This window comes from Mus caroli, chromosome 14 (assembly GCF_900094665.2).
Source record: "Mus caroli chromosome 14, CAROLI_EIJ_v1.1, whole genome shotgun sequence".
Lineage (NCBI taxonomy): Eukaryota > Metazoa > Chordata > Mammalia > Rodentia > Muridae > Mus > Mus caroli.
The window spans coordinates 10,545,399-10,566,128 of record NC_034583.1 but is presented as its reverse complement, the minus strand read 5'-3'; the positions used below and the strand labels follow the sequence as shown (position 1 = coordinate 10,566,128).

Genomic DNA, 20,730 nt, shown 5'->3' with positions numbered 1-20,730 from the left:
ACTGAAGCTCCTTTTTCTGTGATAACTCTAGCTGTGTCAAGTTGACACAAAACTAGTCAGTACACTTTGCCAAGCACATGTTTTAAAACATGTTTGTATTTAGTCCATGTGATATATTTGCCCTCCATTCTTAACACAGAAGAATCTGTTTAGTCAAGTGTTTCATGTCTTATGATTTTTTTACTGAATTTTGGCACCATTGAAAAGTAGAAATCATTTCTGAAATCATAAGTTCAATGAAAACATTGCCAATTTGAAGATGTAAATTTCACATTAAATATATTATGCAACGGTTATTGCACTTCAAATTACACACATACCACAAAACACACACAGAAAACACATACAAACACACCACACACACACCACAAACACATACACCACGTACATAAACACCACACACACACACACACACACACACACACATACACACACACACACACCCCTTCTGAAAATGAAGATTATTGGACTTTTGCCTCCAGCAATGTTTTAAATGAGTAGGATAAGGACTTGGGCTGTAACTGGCATAGGAAGAGATTCTAAATGAAAGACTGCACAGAGAAATCAAGAAGAGAGCCATATTTCCCTCACAGGTATGATGGTTCTCTGAGATATCCAGCAAGTTTTCTGCTTCTTTTTTATTCCTTTGCTATTGTTTCCAGCACTAGAGAACAAAATCAGAACAGAGCAGGAAACTGGTGTACCACAAAGCTTTGCCTCATTCTCTAGCCAAGGCTTAAATTTCTGGAACTGTCATCTCCTCCTCTCACAGGTACAACAAATTCAACACTCACAATAATGGCACACTGATCAAAGAACTATTCATTGGCAATGTTAGGGGTTGGCAAATTGGTGGCATAGGACAACTTGTACTACCCAAGACAGACAGCATTTATTAAATGTGGCATTTTCATCAATGGAGTCAAGTCCCACAATTGTGAAAGGATTTCTCATCAATCTCAGAGCAATAGTTAGGACACAAACATGAAGGACTTGCTCATAGGGTATCGAGGTGGAAACAAAAGAGTTAAAACATCATTGAGAAATACTGAGACAATGGAGTGAGTTACAGTTTCCTCCCATACCTGGTACACTTCTCTAGCTTTAGGCAGCTCTCAGCAGCCCAGCCAGCTTTCTGGATTCTGGAGTCAGATACTAACACCCATGAACAGGTGTGGAAACTTCCAACACATGGGGTATGTCTCTCCACTCCCTTGCTTAAAAATTCTTTTCTAAATGTAAATCCAGTGGCTACAGCGAGAGCTCAGTGGGAAAGAGCAATGGTTGTTCTTCCAGAGGATCCGGATTTGAGTCCTAGCACCCACCTAACAGCTCACAATGTTCTACAACTACAGTTCCAGGGAATCCACAGCCACTATATGCATGTGGTGCACAGATAGACACAGAGCCAAAACATCCGTATATCAAACAAACAAACAAACAAAAACAGGTTAAAAAAAGAAGTATTGCAAAACCAGTTCAGACTTTTTCCTGAGTGATAAAAGCAGGCTGACTGGGAATCTGATTCTGGTGCAATCCTTTGGCTGCAAATGTCAGATATTTGTCTCTTGGTTTGTAACTGAAACTCAAGAAGCCAAAACCTCAGCCAAGGCTCAAGAAAAAAGTAGGAGTCACATGTGCAGAACTAAGAACCTTGACACGATTAGTTTATCTTTTGTGAGCTCTTTTAGGGTCATTTGTGAGATCAGCCTTACCCTGTGCTCCCTTGGCAGATATCAAACTTTACATTATTGTTAAATGCATACCTTTCAATACAGATTGGTATAAATTAGAAGAGATAGAAAAATTGCTTCAATTTAATACCCTGTATTTATTCTCTTCACCACAGAGCAGACTAGAGAGGATCAAAGAGCCCAAGGGCTCCTCCTTATGTCTTCCCCATTGTGTCACTTTATGTGGTAAGTGGTATACCTGGATCGCAGGGTTGTACTGAGCAGTAAATCATATGAACGGCATGAACACCTACCTGTTTTATAGGAAGTCTCAGCAAATGTCAGCTCACTTTCCCTGTCTTCTGGCTTTTAGGGTTCTGATTGTTAGCCAGGACTAGAACCCATTTGTGCAATCCCCGAGAAATGGAGATTCAGGGCCACTGATTCAAAATCAACTAAGAGTTTCAAGATGGTGCCAGAAGAGAAATAACCAACCTTCAGGCCATAGCACACACAGCCAGCCCTACCATGAAACCACCTGAAACCTTCTATTTTGTAGCCTTCTGACTATACAAGGTCCCTATACCTAAAGCTCTTCTTTGCCTACTTGTAAAATTATTTTTAAAAAATAATGTTTTTTTACAGGGTTGTGGAAATCTAGTAGCAAAATTTTAGAAAAGAATAAACACATTTTATTTATAAGTCTACATATTGTTAGTTTGTGTTTTGATAAGAAAGTACAAGAATAAAACTAACTCCAATTTCACTAATAATGCAAATATTATTCTGTAGTAATATTAACATTATGATATAATTTGTTTTACACAAAAAATTACATTGTTTCTGAGTCCTTTAAACCTGTGCTTCCCCCCAGTATATCTTTTATGTCTTACTATTTTATGAAATGCTTTTAACATCATATTTTCAAAGTTGCCTTGAGGTCCATCTGCCCAAATCCTTCTGACTTCAGATATTTGTCCAACTAGTACCTGGGGGTAAATGCAGGGTTTCCGTTTCTGTGTGTGTCTCTGTCTCTGTCCTCTGACTGTATGTCTCTGTCTTTTTGTCTGTCTATTACTGTCCTCTGTCTGTTTCTGTCATCTCTGTCTCTCTCTTTCCCCCTCATCTGTGTGTGTGCACACTCGAGCATGTGTGTGTGTGTGTGTGTGTGCATTTAAATCATTTTATCAGAAAAAAACTTTTTCCTATGATACATGCCATGTAAGAGAAATATACCCATATGGAATATGCTTATGAGTCAATAGCACAGCCAGTGTCCAAAATACAAATCAAAGACACAGTCTAAACCACAAGTCTCAACCAACAAAATAAAATGATTGATGGTTTCTTTAAAATATTAAGCCCATTGATGCTTGCCAAAAACCCCTTGGCTAGCTGAGAACTTCAGACTGCATTTTCAACTGGAGTTTGGAATTTTCTCATTCAGCACTGACATTTGAGAGACAGGACAAGCCTCCAACAAAGGAGGATGAGGTGCCAGATGGTTCCCATCTGTATCTCCATGTTCACACAATGCAACCCACCTTCCCTAATCAGAAGGCTGCCTGGCCCATGGAAAATGAACACCCAGTGTTTTTAAAGAAGCATAATTGCCCCTTCCAAACCATAGATGTATAAATATTAATGAACACAATCTGGTTCTAAGCAAATTTAGCATGAACTTTCAGCAACCCTCTCTTGACAACTTCCTCCCATTTTAACTGAATCAAGCTCTTCAGTTCTGTGATTAAAAATAGCAATCTCTGTGTGCTGGCTCTGTGACTGAGGAAAATCTCTCCCTTTCAGTTAGTAACCAGTTACTAACGCTAATTACACGACTGCATGACTTTTATAACCAAAAAGGGGCCTCAGCTTGAATGGGTATTTAGCAAGTGTGACTAGTGAGACATTGATACAAAAAAGATAAGGTGAGAATTAATGATTATTGTATCATTTTACCCTGCCAACTTCCAACAGGACAGAGGATTTAGAGAATTTGCTGAACAGTCTTAAGAGTTTTTTAGACATAAAATTTCACCTGCATAACAGCTTAAGCATAAGCTGAACAAAAACAACAGCAGAGAAGCCAAAGAGAAGAGATTCTATAAGATTTGAGCCATACAAAAAGAACTATAGCAACTAAGGAATGCTGAGAGCCTGAGAATTACTCTTCCCCAGGGAAGACATACCCAGTGGCTCTCTAATATCAAAGGGGCACCCTTAAGGACATACACACATAAGTAACATGATACAAATTGAGATAGTACTATTAGAAATATACATATATGCTTGCAATGGCAACTAATGAAAAGAAAAGATCATGAATGTAAAAGAGCAGGAGAGGTATATGGGTGGGGGGAAGAAAGGGAAAATGATGTGATATGATTATATTTTAATCTCAAAAACCAAAAAATGTCTTTAGAAAGAGAGGTGTTAAACAATTTTTTTTTGTTTTGTTTTTGTTTTTGGTTTTTTTTTTGAGACAGGGTTTCTCTGTATAGCCCTGGTTGTCCTGGAACTCACTTTATAGACCAGGCTGGCCCCGAACTCAGAAATCTGCCTCCCTCTGCTTCCCAAGTGCTGGGATTAAAGGCGTGCGCCACCATGCCCGGCCAATTTTTATATCCTATTTTAACCTTGCAACAAACTAACAAGGGATCATGGTAGTTTAAATAACTAATATCCAGAAGAATAGATTATAGATATTTTGGGGAAATATTTTAACTCAAATTACAACTGAATATTACAATCTCTATAGTCATGAAAGATTTAGTTGTTCTTCTTGAGTTGTGAAGTTTTCTGCCCCACAAATGCCAAGAAGAGATTTAAATGTGAAAAGCACACTATTTCCCTTCTTTCCTTTCAGCTCAAATAAGGAAGGTTCACATTTTCTCTCTAGCTCCTTTGTCTTCTGCCAGGTGAAGCGCTGCAAACTCCAAAAAGGAATAAAGGACCATGCCAGATTCTCATCACAGATCCCTGCAGATTCAAGTGACCATAATCATAAAGAAAAACATGTCAAGCATAGTCAAAGGTAATATGTTACCCCCCACAAATCCATATGTTCAGCTGCCCTTTCTCATATATGAAGTGAATTAATCCCCTTCCCTTTCATTCTTGGTTTCCTTCTCAATCTGCCAGCAAACAAGGCTTTATTGAGCATCTGCTGTGTGCTTGGTTTGGGACAGACAATAAAGAGTAACACCACAGACTGAGTTGCAGGTCTGGGGCCTCAACTGGGCTCCAGAGCCATCTATAAGATGCTAAAGAGAATCTTCATCCATGACAGTGTATCTATACAAAGTCCACTGGTATTGCTAGCACAGGGATCACACCTACCCCACTGTCCCAGTTCCTCTTAAAGAGGACCATTTGCCAGTGCCATCAGCAGTGCTGGCATTTGTCCCAGGTTCATCTTTACCAGGTCTCAACATGCCTTTTGAACTTTCCCAGCCCAATTTGGTTGTCATCATAATGATTAAATGTCAGGATAACATCAATAAAGCTGCAAAAGACGGTGAGCTAAAGATTTCTGTCAAAGTGCTGAACATAACAAAAGGAACATATCAACATGCCTTTTGGACTTTCCCAGCCCAATTTGGTTGGTTACATGAAGGGCAAAAAGAACAAGAAGGACTGGACAGAGGGACAGCCTAGGCCAGACACTAGCACATGACAAAGAGGAAGGAAAATGTGTTTTTTCCTCCTTGTTTCTTTTGAAGAATGATTTTCAAATAGCAAAGAAGAAACCTTAAGAAAGATAGATAAGTCTGCAAGGAGCAGATTGGAAATGAGCACCTAAAATGCACTCACATTTCTGGGACCAGATGCCTTAGCTCTCTAGCTCTTTCTGTATAGAGAAAAGCATGTTTTACCCTGACAATCAGATGAGAGATCTGGCACAGTGAGAGATTAATGTAGATATAGAAAGCAGTGTCATTCCCATAGAAACCACAAAGAAATCACATTCTGCGTATGTTACAAATGCTATGAAAGGGAAGTGATGAAGTTACTCAGAGCTGGAAGGAGACTTAACTAAGCATATAATACTTAAGGAGAGATAAAACACACACTTTGCATTTCATTTCAGTTTATTTACTGAAGCTTTTATTACAGTTCAAATATACAGTATCCCTCATAAGTTCATGTGGTGGTGTGATTATGAAGGTTGTAGATACTTTAGGAGGTATGGCCTAACTGAAGGACATAGGTCAAAGGAATTGTGCCTTTGAAGACTTTATGAGGTTCCTGGCCCCTTCATTTCTCTAGTGTATAGCCTATTCCTCCATGTGGAGCTGATGCATAACATTCTGTCTCACTAAATGCATAGGAACAATGGAGCTTGCCAAGACAACCTCTTGAAACTGTGAGCCTCCCAAATCCTCCCACCCTTAAACTGTTCTCTCAATATTCTGGTCAGAGCTAAATACACACACATCTGACTGATTCATATAGCAATGACATAATATGACTCTTCTATCAAAGGACTTGGAATTGTCCTCCTACATATCTTTGGGGTCAGAGGGTAGAATATGTCCTGAATGATGAATAATGATTCAATAGACCGAACAATTATTAACTAATTAGTTAATTAATTAATCAAGGTTAATTAGTACATGATGTATGGATAGATGGCACATATCTCTCTCTTGTATCAATATTTTTGATAAGATGGAGATGGAGAAGATTGTAAAATGGTTGTGGGTAGTTAGCATATTTAATATTTTCAGAATATCTGAATAGGAGGGAAAAATCAGTAAAATTTAGAGCTATAATAAACTACATTCTCAGTAAAAATGTAATTAGAAAGTGCAGAATGTGATCTACAGGACACCTAGGTGACAGAAGTTGCAAGGTACAACACTTTTAGTTAATAAAGTGATACAAAGAAAAAATGAAATGATATAAAATTACAGAAAGAAAACTGGACACACTTTTTGTCTCTATCATCTTGTGATGAAGAGAACTTCTTAATGTATTAGTATGAGCTATGGAAAAAAGTATGATAAGCAAGAGATGCACCAGTTTGTCTATTACTGATCTCCGGGACCCTAAGGAGCTGGTAGGCTTGGGAGCAAAGGGACTATGCAGTAAAAGAGAAAGGATGAGGAATTGGGGGGAAAGACAGGAACAGGAAAGCAGGAGGTAGTGACCCAGGAGGAGACAGATTATTTCATGACACATAGTATAAATGCCAAAGGCGATTTCATAGAGAACACTGTGACATCCACCTCAGCACACAGCACAGCATGCTAGTGTAGTCATTTTCCACATGAGAATCACAAAATCAGATCCCAGCCTCTTGTCAAATGAGACCCAAATCATTTTCACTTATGATGAGACAAAAACCTTAAAACCCGTAGAAGAAAGTTGAGAATAAGGTAGAGAATTTCTTAAGGAAAATTTACAAATTAGAGCTGTAAAAGAAGTTGTTAAGATTAATTATACTACAATAAATCTGTGCAGGCAGGAACCCACAAGGAAAGGTGTTGACAACTGCCCTGCAGTAAGGAAGGTGTTTGCCCAAGAATACAACATCCACATTTACAAGTGTGGACTTCTATATGCATACACCTTAGTCACTCAAACATCCACAACTTACCTTTGAAATGGGGCTCCACAAGCATGAAGCCATCCGTATCAGTCCTAACAAAGCTGTCTAGGCCAAGGGAATAAAGAATGCCCATACTGTTGTACAGAATCACCATGAGAATGAAGGTTCTTTAAGCTATTGGTATTTGCCCTCTAGTTAGGCCATACCTCCTAATTATTTTAAAGATGTATTTATTTGTGTGTGTGTATGTGTGTGTGTGTGTGCCTGTATGAGGTTACATGTACCTCAAGCATGCAGATGTCCATGGAGGCTTTATGACATTGAAGCTCCTAGAACTGGAGTTACAGGCAGTTCTGACCCTCCTGAAGTGAGTGCTGAAACCCAAGGCAGGAACCTCTACAAGAACAGTAAGCACTGCTATCTGCCTAGACATCTCCGCCAGTCCCATCTTCTTAAAATTTTATAAACAATTACAAATTGTATCTTGCCATTAGTTTTGAAAGTCATAAAATTTTCCCAAACATAAAAAATAACAGGTTTTGTTTAAATAAAATAACTTAAAAATATTATAAATTAGTAAGCTACAAAATTAGAAGGCAACACTTAAAATGGACAAATTAGTTAGTTTGTCTGTCTATCTCCTTCCCTCCTTCTCTGTTTCCCTCAACACGCTCCTACACTACTATGAATGGGAAGAAACCTGTATAAGGATATAAACAATAATTCACAAAACAGGAAATACAACGTAAAAACAGTAAGTATATCTACCCTTATTAGAAAGCATACCAACAACTAAGACACACTCTGAATGAATAAAACAGCCCTAAAAGATAGAAAGGACTCTGAACAGTAGAGCTCTATTGGCCTGCTAGAGAGAGTGTGAACTATATTAACTACCTTGAAAATTAATTTTGAATTACCTAACAAAGGATGTATTTACCCTCTGATTCACCAATTCTACTCCAAAAGACACTTATTCACATATGCAGAAGAACAACTGGTCTACCTTCACAATAGACCCTAGTATATACATGATGAGTGGACATGTGCTTTCAATACTGGATATGTACCTTTTAGAAATTTAAATGTGACTAAAAATGAAAGTTGCAGAAGAGCATGTACAGAATGTTTCCAACAGTGTAAAGTCCAAAGACAAGCTATATTAAGGAACAGGAAATCTATCAACACAATCCAACATATACACAAATTGAAAGAAAACCACATGATCATCTCATAGAAAATGAAAAAGCCTTTGACAAAATCCAACACCACTTCATCTTAAAAGTCTTGGAGAGATCAGTAACACATGGTGCATACCTAAACACAATAAAGGCAATATACAGCAAGCCAATAGCCAACATCAAATTAAATGGATACAAACTTAAATCAATTCCACTAAAATCTGAGACGAGGCTGTTAACTCTCTTACCATCTCTTCAATATAGTACTTGAAGTCCTAGCTAGAACAATAAGACAGCTAAAGGAGACCAAGGGAATACAAATTTGAAAGGAAGAAGACAAAGTACTGCTATTCACAGATAGTACACTTAAATGACTCAAAAAAATCTACCAGAGAACTCCTACAGTTGATAAACATTTTCAGCAAAGGGGATGGATTCAAAATTATCTCAAAGAAATCATTAGCCCTCCTTAATAGAGTTGGCTGAGAAAGAAATCAGGGAAACAACACCCTTCACAACAACCACAACTAATATAAAATATCTTGGTATAACTCTAACCAAGAAAGTGAAAGACTTGTATGACATGAAGAAGAGAAAAATTTCCCATGATCTTGGATTGGTGGAATTAACATAGAGAAAATGGCCATCTACCAAAAGCAATTTACAGATGCAATGCAATTCTCATCAAAATTCCAACCCAATTCTTCACAGATCTTGAAAGAACAAATCTCAACTTCATACGGAAAAATAGAAGACCCAGGATAGCTAAAACAATCCTGAATAATAAAAGGACTTCTGGAATATCACCATCTCTGACTTCAAGCTATACTACAGAGCAATAGTAATAAAAATGACATAGTATTGGTGCAGAGACAGACAGGTTGATCAATGGAAATGAATCGAAGACCCAGAAATAAACCCATACAAACTATGGACTATTGATTTTTGACAAAGAAGCCAAAACCATATGATAAAGGAGAGCATCTTCAACAAACAATGCCAGTCTAACTGGATGTCTGCCTGTAGAAGAATGCACATAGATTTATCAGCCTACACAAAACTCAAGTCCAAGTCAATCAAAGACCTTAATGTAAAACCAGATACACTAAATCTAATAGGACAGAAAGTGAGGAATAGACTTGAATTTATTGGTACAGGAGACAACTTCTTGAACATAACACTAATGGCTCAGGCACAGCTAATGAATGAAACTTCATAAAACTGAAAAGCTTCTGTAAGGCAAAGGACACTGCCAATAGGGCAAAATGACAGCCTACAGATTGAGAAAAGATCCTCACCAAACCTCTATCTGACAGAGGTTTAATATCTAAAATACATAAAGAACTGAAGAAGTTAGACACCAACAATACAAATAACCCAAATTTTAAAATGGGGGTACAGAACTAAACAGAATTCTCAAGAGAGAATTTTCAAATGGGCAAGAAACTCTTGAAATGCTCAACATTCTTAATCATGAGGGAAATGCAAATCAAGATTTCTCCCTTATACCCATCATAATGGCTAAGATCAAAAACTCAGAGAACAGCATGTGCTAGCAAGGTTGTGGAGCAAGGGGATCACTCCTCCATTGCAGGTGGGAATATAAACTTGTACAACCACTCTGGCAATCAATTTTTCTCAGAAAATTGGGAATAGTTCGACCTCAAGACCCAGCTATACCACTCCTGGACATATACCCAAAAGATGTTCCACCATTCTACAAAGACACATGCTCAACTAGGTTCATAGCAGCTTTATTCATAATAGCCAGAAACTGGTAACAACTTATATGTTCCTCAACTGAAGAATATATACAGAAAATGTGGTTCATTTACACAATGCAATAATAATCAGCTATTAGAAAACAAGGATATCATTAATTTCAACAGCTGCTTGAAACAGATGCAAAGACCCATAGTCAAACATTAGATGGAGCTCAGGGAGTCTTGTAGAAGAGTTGGGGGAGTGATTGAGGGACACGATGAGGATGGGGACTCCACAGGAAACCAGCAGAGTCAACTAACCTGGACCCATGGGAGCTCCCAGAGACTGAATCACCAACCAAAGAGCATATACTGGTTAGACTTAACCCCCCCACCCCAAACACACATATATAGCAGATGTGCAGCTTGGTCTATATGCAGGTCCTCCAACAACTGGAGCAGGGGCAATCCCTGAATCTGTTGCCTGCCTGTTAATCTTGTTCCCCTTACTGGACTGCCCTGTCTGGCCTGAGTGAGAGAGTATGCTCCTAGTCCTAGAGTATGCCAGGGGTTGTGATACCCAGGGGAGTTCCCCCTTCTCAGAAGAAAAGGGAAGGGGAAAGGGGAAAGAATTTGGAAGAGGGGGGAACTTAGAGGAGAGGGGAGATTACTATTGGGATGTTAAAATGAATAAATTAATTAATTAATGAAAAGAATATTCATGGGGATCACATGGAACTAAATAGGACTAAAAAATTCTAAACACTGAATTCAAAATTCCAGCACAGGATCGAGGAGGAATGTACACATTCAATATCCCAACACTGGTAATTTTCTCCTAAAGTTGTTGTTCACTTCTTATTGAGCTCCATAACTGGCATGTGTGCTATAATATGCAAAGTGTGTTCAGAAGTAAAATGTGTGTGTATGTGTGAGAGAGAGAGAGGGGAGAGGAGAGAGAGGGGGAGAGGGAGAGAGAGAGAGAGAGAGAGAGAGAGAGAGAGAGAGAGAGAGAGAGGAGAGAACACAAAAGCACTCTCAGGTCTTATCAATCAGAGTTTGTGTCCTGGGTTTGATCAACAAGTCAAGGTGATAGCGAATGTATCTGAGGGAGTTGTCAGTCACAATATGGCTTAAACTTGAATTTTTCTGACAAGGGGCTGGTCTGTGCAGTTTTCCTGTGATTCCATGTGAAGAGAGTGTGGGTATAGAGATATAGTGACCAATAAAGGGCAGGTAACTTCCTTCCATATTTAGCACTCCTTGAAGTATATGTTATGCCATGTGTTCCAAGAATATGGTTCTACAAGACGGCTTCAAAAACTTATAGAACTTCCTATGACTGAGTGCTGAGCCCAGGATGCAGGCATCACCTCATATGAGGGGCTACATGAATCTGAAGCAGTCAATTGCGAGTTTTGGAGAAATGCCATAACTGCCTTCAAAATTAAAAAAAAAATCATGAAGTTTTTAAAAAAAGTTAGATATCTCCTGCATATGTAGTGACTGCCCACTGCAAATGGGTAGAAAGGTATTGAGGTTGACTTAAACTTTGAGACTTAAAATATCAGTTCACAGAAGATATCCGGATGACTAACACTAGGTGGTGGCTCACCATATTCCTGAGATTTGTAGATCTGTGAAAAACTGGCATATTTCTAAAGTTCTTATAACCTCAATTCTCCTTATGGTAATATTTTATAACAGACCATATAGGCTTCAAATATTTTAATTTTTGAAAAACATAACACTACAGAATACTTGAGTTTGGTTATATGAATCATTTCTCCTATTTTCTCTATTCCATAGATAGTAGTAAAGAGTGAGTGGTCCTGCTGCTCAGTAACTGTGGATTTAATGGGCACCATGGAACCTTTCTTGGGTTTCGTTACCAGAATTAGTAGGATCAGCATCTGAGCCCCAGTAGCTCCAATAAGCCAGGCTCAGCCATAGTTCTCAGTAAGCCAAGTACACAAATGAACTATAGTAAAATGCAGGAAAGGGATATTTCCTTTCCTGGGAAAGAGGGACAAAGACCCAGTTTACCCTCAAGTTCATTGCTGGGGTCTGGACATGTGGTCTAGGTTTAAGTAAAGAGTCAGAAGTAAGTATAGCCAAGCAGTTCCAGTCAAGGTGTGGTCTACCCAGGACTGTCTCTTCTGCAATGTAGTCTGACAATAATTGGTTAGCACTGTGCAGAGGATCTCTCTGGCTTTGTTGGCTAACTCAGGTTTTTGTGTTCTTCCAGCAGGAATTTCTAATTTGTTGGGATGCATTGTTTCAATAGTCTGACAGCCAAAGTGAACAAAGTACATGTGTTTAGCATATTCCCATTCTTGCTAGGGAAGCAGGTTACATTTTTCTCAGCTATAAAATGGGCATTACAATAATAGCTATGTGTGCAAACATACCTTTCCCCCATCCATGTCCCATTCCCTAAGGTTAGATCATTTTTACTAAGGCATCAAGTGAAGGAGCTTTCTGTGAAACTGGTCTAGAACATATGGCACAGTCAGCATCAATACAAAAGTTCCTTTTAAGCAGAACACAGGAATGTGAAAGGCAGTACAGGTCATTTGATGGCAAAGATGGAGACTTCATAAATTGGGTATATTATAAAAATTCTAGCAGGTTTAGATGCTAAGAACCTTGTACTGGCCTTTCTCATTTGATTTTCATAGAACCCCATCTGAAACAGTATATTAGTTCAGAAACTGAGAAGGAAATACACAGTCTCCTAAAACCTCAGGAAGAAATTATGTCTACAGACACTTTCATTTTAGTCCTGTGACACTCCTTTCTGACTTCTGACCTTCAGAACCATGAGATTTAAAAGATTGAAGCCACTGAGCATGTAGTTGTGTGACAGCAGTGACATGAAGCAACCACCTAAGAGGCTTGTATGCAGGTCAGTCAAGGCAAGCTCTTCAGTCCTGTAATACTGGAGTCTACCTATTTTCCCCCAAGAGAAGTACATATTCATTTAGATCTCTGCCTGGATCATCAACACTGGGACAGACTGGACAGAAGTCAGGAGTTCACTGCCATTGACTGTGGTCCCAGAGTCCTAATGATGATCCATCACCCTCAGACTGCATTCCTCAGCTCTAACTAAAGGTCAGACATTGCAGCCTTAAAATTCAAAGATCATATACTTACATAGGTGTATGAATTATACCTTTGAACCTTTCTCATGATCCATCAGCCTGTAGCTAGCTCAGAATTCTCCAGAGTGTCCATATCAGTGTTACTCTGAATACTGATTAATCAGGTGATCATAATTGTATGTTCTAAAGGGAAGAGGAGAAAAGGATTTGGAATTGTTTGTTTAAGCATATGCTCAAAAATGGTATATTCAGTGTTTTCCATGGAATGTTTTAAGCAAAAGCTCCCAGCTCTGAGTACATTTGGGTCCCTAAACTCCTTCACTTTCCATGCAACAAGGCTAGCTGGCCATTCTCCTCAAGTTCTCTTCCAGCTCTTATCCTTCTACATGGCAGGGCACTTGACACACATGTCTTGTTGCTAAAGGTGGAGATAATTGTACATGGGGATCAAACACTACCAAAACAGAATTGACAGCAGAATTTCATAGAACACAGCCTCTCCACCCATCTCCACGTGCAGATCTCCATGGGCAGACCACCATATGAAGGACCTTCACCTTCCACAGATCATTCTAGAAGTTGGACACATTCTTACTTATTTACCTCATTCTGGGACGGAAAGTTATGGCTACACTCTGACAGCACTCAGGTGACACATAGAGAAAGCATGGCATTGTTCATGGAAACATATACAAGATGGCTGTGAAGGAACAGAGAAGTTGCTGAGGGGGACAGATGCCATGCACAAAGGCAGAGAGATGGCCCCTTAGAGAGGAAAGACTCTGTATACAGCGGGGACAGATGACAGCAGTAGATGAGGTAAAGACTGGCTACATCAGTGCTATGCCTTCCATATAGGACACTAGAGAATTTATGGAATAGTTTAGTCACTAAAGAGACAACTGGCCTCATGGGTGTGTGTGTTCATATTGAAACTTTTAGAAGGCAGAAAGAATTAGTTATGTGGGACATAGCAATGGTCTGTTCTGGAAGTGGTAGTGCAAAAAACAGAATGGAAGGAGCTAGCCTACTGTGGGAAATGCCATCCTGGGTAGGTGGTCATGGGCTGCATAAGGAAGACAGCTGAGCAAGTTACAGAAGTAAGGCAGTAAGTGGTGTTCTTCCATAGCCTTTACTTCAGTTCCCGACTCAAGGTCCCTGCCCAATATCTCTTCATAATGGACAGTGGTTAGAACAAGTAAGGCTAACAAATACTTCCATCCACAATTGCTTCTGGTTGTACTGCTGTATCAGAGTAGAAAACCAAATTATAACAGCTGATTACACACATAGGGCAAACGACCCCAAACAGAGGAAAGAAGAGAGGCCAGGCAAGACTACAGATGCTTAACCAGAAACAGTAGAAGGTAAATGTGAAGAGAAACCTGGAAACAGAAAGAAGCAAACCACTGATGTCAAAGTGCATAAAGAAGGAAGCAAGCACTGGTGATCACAGGGACATAAGGAGAAACAATACAGGGTAATATCACAGAAATCAAATAAGGAAAGATGGCTGTGGAGGATTGGCTAGGTCAAGGGTAGCAATATGGTACAATGAACCAAGGCCAGAAATAGGTAACAAAGAATTACACCCAAAACCAGCTGCTGTGGACAATTTAAGGTAGCCTCATATCCCATACCTGGACTCAAAGCAAAAGCATATTCCTATAACATGCTTATAGAACTAAAATTCTCACTACAGAGTCCCAGAAAGGAAAGGCCAGTACTGGGAGGAAGGAATGTGAGAACTTGTGTGTTCCCCTATAGCCTGTGGCAAAGAACAGTGCAGTTTACAGATGTACAACAATAAACAAGAAAAGCTCCCAGAGCTTAAGAGAGAGGCAGAACTCCAAGGTCAAGTTCTTTCCAGTAGCCATATGGAAGGTACCCATTATATGCAGATATAGTCATAAATGTAGATAAACACACATACAAGTTTCTTATTTAGTTATCTATGTGATTGACTGAAAGACTGGAGTGATGAGTGGTTTGTAGCTTCCCTCTGAGTGCTAGACATAAAAAATTAACATTTCTCTGTGCTCAGACCATCCTTGACTCTTGGATCCAGTGGCCTGGGAGACAACCCACATCTAACCACTGATCCAGCTTCCTGACTGATCTGAGAAAATCTCACTGGGATGCTTTTACTCCATGAGAAGCTCCTCCCATTGTAATCTTAGAAACAGTTACTCGATGCTGAAAATAGATTTATATTCTCATTCTAGAGTCAGGACTTCCAAGATGAAGTTGCCCTGTAAAGCACTACCCTAAGTTACACCATAGTGAGGTTGGCTCAAATGAAATTCTTAAGTCCTAATGTCGATCATGAGTGTATAGACCAGGGTCTTTTCTCCCCTGAGCATAAAAAGTCATGGAGATTTTTATTATGTCTTTGGATTTCATCACCCCTGATGCCAACAAGCTCCAGTGCAGATGGTGCAACCAAGAAAACGAAGCATGTGCTGGGACCCAGAGAGCAATGTTCCTGGCAGGGAGCACAGCAGCCCCTTCAACCCTTCCAGAAACTGATGCCCCTTTGATGACATCAACATCCCCTTTCATTTGCATTCACACCTCAGCCATGCTTCCATTGTGCGAGCTTCTCACTGTCATACCGAATACCTCAGCTGACTAATGTCTCCTGCTTCTCAGGGACTGACACCATTCTTAAGATGACCTTAGATGGACTGTCTTACCCATTTTCATGAGATTGTCATAAGGTGGGGCCCACGTAAATGTACTCAGTTCCTATGGGAAGAGACTGATCAAGACAGATGGCATGATTAAAGGTCATGGTATCCTCAGATGAACTCCAGAGGCAGGAGCAAAGCTCAGCAATCTAGATTCCCAAGCCAGGAACCAGCCCTAACCTCAGGACCCTGTTTTGTCACTTCCTCTCCCACTGCTACCTTACTCAGTTGATAGTCAGCCATGTGACCTGTGAGAAGGAAGTCTGCATAGAGAAACAAAGAACAGGCACATAAGGTAGAAAAAGAGATATTAGGAGCAAGAAAGTGGATGCTGACTACATTTCATGCTCCTCTGCAGAGTCTCAGGAACACTGCTAGCTGGGGCATGGCATCAATCTTTCTATCACCATGGGAGAGGAAATAAAGAAATGTGTACAAGCATGCATACATGTGCTCATGCATGTGTTTGTGCAAGTATGAGTATATGGGTAAACCCATGTTCCTGAATAATTTGAGTCCACAAGTGCTGTGGAATCCCTGATACTGGGGCAGGGAGAGGAGCATCTCTTCAATGCTGCTGAAGAGGACTTTGAATGAAACAAGAAGAAATTCTGAACTTCTGAGATGATGCTGACAGGAGGATCTCAGAATAAAGCATTAAGGAATGGCTAGTTGGCCCACTTCAGAAGGGAAAGGAGAAACTGCTGCCAGAGAAAAGGACTAGTTATAAGACACTCCCCCAATAAAAGCAAAGACTATCTCAAGCAGGTACCTCCAGGATTGAAGCCTAAGTGACTAGTCCTATGCAAGTCAGACTCTTGGGGAAATTCCTGAGGGAGTGAGGGAAGCAGGCTGGGGCCAGGTAAAGGAAAGCAGTGGTTTGGGGTGAACATCCTAGGCTGGTCACCAGATAGCTCTGAAGTGATATGCACTCAGACAGTTCCACACATAGCCAAGGGAGCAGAGCCATGCTACGGAAGAATCTGCCAGTCTGCAGCCTAGCTCCCAGATACAGGCAGATGCCACAGCAGGTGCAGGAGCCTAGGGTAAGGGTCTGGGAACTATCTAAACAGCTCCCATTTCCATCAGTTTCTCCCTTTTACAGGAGCCACACTCCATACCTATCCCAGAGCTGGAATTCTCCCATGTATCTGAGATCTCGCTTTATTTACTCCCTTCTACTCTACTGAACCATACCTCTGACTTTCTGCATTGTTAAGCTTCATGGCCTTTATGTGTGCTGGTGTCTTTGGATCATTTGTTATTTCCGTGGCTAGGCATGCACAAGTGTGTTTCCTTTACAGCAGCTCAGTCTGTTCTGCTGTTATTACACTTTAGTAACTTCTTTAATGAAGCAATTCTGTTTCCCTGGAGAATTCATCCTAAAGTCAAGGAGCAAGAAGTCTATTAGACATGTTCTGTGACCTGAGTATGTACAGCTCCACCACTCCACTGCATGTATGGTTGCCAATATGACTCCCTGTTCATTCCTACTTCTCTCTGACCATGACCCCATTTAGGGAAGCACCCAGAAATTCCCAACCCTATGAGGGAGGCACCACTCATATGGGAGAAAGAAGGAACTTTATTTTTGTCTGGCACAGCAGTTCAAAGCATGCAAACTAAAAACGACTGCATGGTTCAAATAAACTCTACTACAGAAATCCTGATTTACTGATTTCCACTGACTTGGAAACAATTCATTTACATATTTTTGCATGTACTATCTATCATACCACATTTTTAGCCTCCAGATTGTCTTAAGGAAAAAAAAAACTTAAGTAGACTCATCCCTCTGTAACTATAGATTAAAAATATTTGAAATAAAATTATATTGCTATAGAATATGTACACAGTTCTTTCTTCAATTACCCCCTAAAGCAATACAAGGTTATGACTCTACATAGAAACCTATGGTATGTATTGTCAGTAATCTAGACATAGTTAAAGTATTTAAGATACATATAGTTATAGCCAAATTATATATGGATTTTCATAATGGTTTTGAGATGTGTTCAAGTATCTGGTGTACCTGAGGAAGTCCTGGACACAATCCTCTAAGAATACAGTGAGAAAGCACAACAGATTTCTACAGCCAATTAAAACTTAACAGGGATCTATTATTTTGATCTGAAATTATCTCTGTGGTGTCTAATTCTGTTATGAAAGCATGTATCCTACATCCATGTTTCATGTCTCTCATAACTTTGATATAGATACTGTCTATATTGGCATGAGAATCATAGATATAAAATAAGACCCTGATAAGGCTGAGTGGGCCCTCACAGTGCAGCATGTAAGATCACCCTCCCCAGAGTCATTAGAAGCTCACACACTTTAATAAACACTATTGTTAAGATCCAATCCAAATCGTAGAGTTAATTTATTCACTCAAAATTATATTTCCACTGACTAAATTTTCAAGAATTCAAAATAACTACATATAAAATGTTTAGTTTTACTCATTTATTAAGATATAAAAAAGACTATGAAAGAAATTGCCATATTATAAATAAATATAATTCAAAAGACATAAATTTAATACTGAAAATAATTTTAGAATAAAACAGTCACTCCCTTTCCTCGTGGAAGTGGGTGCTAAGTCTGAGACCGTCAAGGATGAACTGAGCTCCAGATGCGAACACATAAAATATGAATCACATTAAGAAAATTATCTTCTGGAATAAGAGGATACAGGCTAATGAGTGACTGCTAGCTATCTACTTTTGCACAGCAAATACCTATCCATTAATCTCAGCTTCCTAAACTCCCACAGCTATGATCTCAGTTTCTGTGGCTTAGTTTGCCTAAACTCTTTCCTTATTTAGGTCCCATAAAGCCAAAATGCAAGGTTTAGCTGGGCTACAGACTCATCTGATATCTGAGCTCTCTCTGGGCTGGCAATATGGCACTCTTTGCAACTGTGAACCTGAAGTTACTATTCCCATACTGGCAACTAGCTAAGGAGCAAGTATCAGCTTCAGCTCCCACTCAAGGCTGCCTGTTGAAGGCAGTCGTCTGCAGAGCAGAGCAGTTTGATCTTCAAGTCACTGGAGCAAACTTCTGACTCTGAATTCATATAAAATAATTTATGTTATATACATAAAATACTCAAGGAGGACACTGTGTTCTGATGCCCAGGCATTACCTAAAGCAGAGTGTGGACAAACAAGCAGGTGGTGATTCATCTATGATGTCACATGGCTGAGATGTTCTGAGGAACTATTGCAGGAAAAGGATCTAGAGAAACCCTCTGTGTTCTGATACAGAATGATCTGAACTTCATCCTTGAAGGACGAACAGGAAATGTTAAATGTTGTATTTGTAGAGAGTGTATTCTACAAAACATGCATCATTCAGAGGGCATCATTAAGTGGACCAAGATGAATACAAACAGAGTGACCTAACAGATGCATGACTCCTACTTATGTCTGACATCTCACTTTATGTGATGACTGCGAAAAGCAAGGCCTGTGCCCACTGGGATAGCCTGTCCTTACATGCCACTAACAGGGAAAACAAAGAGAGTTGCCTCATTAGACATTCCCCCCCCCCCAAAGAAACATCTGACCCAATAATAATGTTTCCCTCAAAGGAGATAAATCCCTCTCCTACAGTTGGCTAGTTTTCTCTAAAATTTAAATGTCTATTGTGTTCTTTCATCAGATAGGTTTATCCATTGACTGAACAGTTTTCTTAGTGACCTTTGATCCAAACATTATGAATGAAATACTTCCATGTTCAATTTGTCTAAATTCTCCATTTATGACCATGGTCATGACATGACCCCAAGAGAACTGTGATGGAATTCTCAAACATGACAATGTCTAGCCACTCTATTTAGATGAAATCTGTCCTCAGTTCATATCCTCACTATCAGAGTTGTTTAAATTACTTGATGACATTTGCATTTCTGCTGGTGGCAGAGCTGGGCTGGGAGGAGGTGAGTGTAAGGTGACAGAAAGTTCACTGTTTCCAAAAGAACATGGGTACCAATTGGTCTCTACATGGTAATCTTTGAGTACCCATTACTGGCTAGTAGCAGTAATATAAAAATCCTATTAAATAATGTCTATCAAAGTGAGGTTATGCTACAGAAATGAAGGGCAGAAAACAGCTCCAGGGTCATTGAGATGGTTCAGGTGTCCTTTCAAGCCTAATGACCTGAGTGACTGGAGTTTGGTCATGAGAAACCTGTGGAGATGAGAGAACCAACTCCCCTAAATTGTCAAGTTGTTCTCTTACATCCACATTCATATCCTGACATGCACAAACAATAGAAACTCCTTCCCTGAAAAGTTCACAATTACACAATCAGCACTCCAAACTAAAATCCAAGAACTAGAAAGAGGATTACACACTTAAAACTCTTGAAAAATCTAAGAGAATTCTATGTTCTAGTCTCTATTTTAAACTAATAACAAAAGATCGGTCTTTAAATATAATATGAAGTATCTAGAATTGACACAAGTAGAAATAGAAACAACAAATAGATCACCTGGTTTGAAGAAGGGGAAGAAGAGGATGGGAAAGAAGAGGAGGGGAAGAAAGAGGAGGAAGAGGAGAAAAAGGAGAAGGAGGAGGAAGAGGAGGTAGCAGAAGCCAACACAAGAACCAATGAGAGAATTTTGTAAAAATTTGAAGCATTTTCTGTTTCAAAAGTCATCCTTAAATAAATAATTTAGGAGAAAAATTCCTTTTAGTATAATTCCCATGGCTCTTAGAGCATAGAAAATGACAACACTTTCTAATCACGGTGTAACTAATATCTATTTCACATTTAAAAGCTCACAGTGAAGATAAAGGTCATTGGAAAAATTGA

The 20,730-nt window shown here is 39.4% G+C and overlaps 1 protein-coding gene across 10 annotated transcripts in view; it reads right to left on the bottom strand.

Moving 5' to 3' along the window:
• The window catches only part of Thrb (thyroid hormone receptor beta), a 388,991-nt gene that overhangs the window by 316,501 nt on the left and 51,760 nt on the right, over positions 1 to 20,730 (bottom strand). The window contains exon 3 of one of the 10 annotated variants that reach the window (XM_029469083.1): positions 13,271 to 13,401. The exons of the other annotated variants lie outside the window; for them this stretch is intronic. The gene's annotated coding sequence lies outside the window, so the exon portion shown is untranslated. The remainder of the gene's footprint in view (positions 1 to 13,270; positions 13,402 to 20,730) is intronic. 10 annotated transcript variants of the gene reach the window in all.